This window comes from Grammomys surdaster, unplaced genomic scaffold, assembly GCF_004785775.1.
Source record: "Grammomys surdaster isolate TR1022 unplaced genomic scaffold, NIH_TR_1.0 369, whole genome shotgun sequence".
Classification (NCBI taxonomy): Eukaryota; Metazoa; Chordata; class Mammalia; order Rodentia; family Muridae; genus Grammomys; species Grammomys surdaster.
In genome coordinates this window covers 2628746-2631111 of record NW_021604788.1, presented here as the reverse complement: position 1 = coordinate 2631111, position 2366 = coordinate 2628746, and the positions used below count along the sequence as shown (strand labels likewise).

At 42.7% G+C, this 2366-nt stretch overlaps 1 pseudogene; it reads right to left on the bottom strand.

The window, feature by feature from the left end:
• Positions 1–737: 737 nt before the first annotated feature.
• The window catches only part of LOC114631937, a 2389-nt pseudogene continuing 760 nt past the window's right edge, over positions 738–2366 (bottom strand).

The window sequence follows — 2366 nt, the reverse complement described above, 5'->3', positions numbered from 1 at the left end:
AACTTCCAGAGGCAACTGGGTGTCCAAGAGACTTGGAATCCCACCACCCAGGCCTCTTCACAGGACAGGGAACCTTGAGCCAGCTTCAACTGTTCTGCATCTCAGATTCTGCTTTCCCACCTCTGCAGTAGTGTCCTGAGGCTTCTCTATGGCCCAAAACCTGCCTGGCAATAGCATGGGGTAAGCACACTCAACTTCCTGAGTCCTGCCTCCCCTAGTGGCCAAGCTCTGTGGCAGAGCAGATATGGGACCCATAACCCTACATGTGTGTAACCAAGGGTCCACATTAAAAGGAAAATACCATGGTTTGCTTTATTTTACTTTATTTTAGATCACAAACATTTGTTAAAATTTTACAACAACCTTAATATTCAGAAACAAGTTACTGAATATTTTTTAATCCAACAATTTTTGAGAAACAGAAATAAGATCTTATAGGAGTATTAATTTTTTGACCAAATTCAGGCAATCCATAGGTTATCTGTAAGAACACAAAGTAAGCCTATTATATTTCTATAATCATGTAGTATACAAGGTAACAAGGAATAACAAAAGCAAGTGATAAAAAGGTGGAAGAGAAAAGGTGGAGAGGAAATAGAAATACTTTCACTATAAATCACTGCAAAAAGAAAGAGGAAAAAAACCCTTCTACTCAACAAAGTGATTTTTAAAGTCCTATGAAGTAGTATTCAGCTTCAGGTGGTATCTCAGGACATCCCTTAAGATGTTTGGCACTGTTAGTCTTCTTGGTTTTCCTCTTCATTAGAGCTGCTGGAAGAGTCACTGAAATTTCTGCCTCCAACATTAATTCTAATACCTCTCCAATTGCGTTGGTAATTTGACTGTGTAAAATGACTCATGAGGAACCAAAGCATGTGGTTGTCAAACAGAGAAGTGTGGTGCAAGGTAAAATTATCTCGTTTCAGCTTATTAATTTTAATCACATTCTTCAAGCCAGCAAGCTTCCTGGAAGGTTCAGCTATGGGTGACCAGATCTTGACTTCATGGTCTAGCCCACTGGATGCCAACATGGGTAGGTGAGGATGGGGATCAATACAGTTTATTGTTCCTCCTTCATCTGCCTCTAAGAACTGAACAATCTGGCAGGATGATTTTTCCCAGATGAAGATGTGCCCACAATCACTACCACTCATCACGAATTCACTTCTTGGGCCATAGAAATGTACACCTTTCACTGTGGCATTATTTCTGTGTCCTTTATATCTCTTAGCATATTGAGCTCCATCACTATCAGTAGAGTTGAAGATATAAATATCTTCATCATTGTAGCTAGCCAGGATCTCTGTGCCATCATAACTATACATCAGAGAGGTTATGTATGCTGGGTAATCACAGCTAAGAAGGTGATGAGGGCAGAATTTTTTGAGAACTCCATTGTTGACATTCTCATCAATTTTCCTTTGGTCATAAATCCTCACAAACTGATCTTGCCCACCTACAGCAAACTGGTAGACATTGGCAGGATTCACAAAGACTGTATACAGTCCCACTTTCTTATCACCATCTTTGGTTACCAACAACTTTGAAGCTGGATGGGCTTGTCTGAGGTCAATACTGAAGACAACTGCATCTTCACCTGAAGTTAAGAACCTAACAGGGGAATATGGGTCCAAACCCAGTCTATGAGATGCTCCCCCATGCTTCACCAAACGCTTAGTCATGTGGGTACCTGCCATAGCAGATAGCTGTGCAACTCGTACTTGCCCATCACGGCCACACATAGCCATGATAGCATCATTACAGTTAGGAAGGAATTTAGCCTGTAAGACATTATTTTTGTGGCCACTGTCAAAATTCAGTACTGGTCGCTGATGAACCCAGTCCCACACAATCACTTTTAGATCATCACTGCCACTAGCCAACAAGGTGCCACGTTGGTTAAAATGAACAGTGTTGACACATCCAGCATGGCCTTCAAAAACATACTGTTGGGATAAACGCTGCACAAATAATCTTGCACCACAGGCTTCAGACACAAAGCGACCCCTTGAACCTAGCTGCCTATCCCTAAGGGCACTAAGGACATTCCATCGTGGTCTTGGGAGAGGAGATGTCTCTAACGCCATCCATTCATCTATTGAACTATCATCTTCAATGTCATATTGCTCACTGCTGTCCTCACTGGTCTGTTCATGTACCTCAGAGCCCTCTTCCTGATCATCCACATCCACACCTTCCTCCAACACACGGTGGTGGAACGGGCTTTCCAGTCCCTGTTCTTCCACAATCTCACAAGACCTCAAAACATGGTGGCGGTATCGGAGTAAGCTTCCACCTCCATGCTCCACAACTTCACCTTCCTCCAACACATAATGCTGAACCAGGCTGTGCACTCCCTGTGCTTC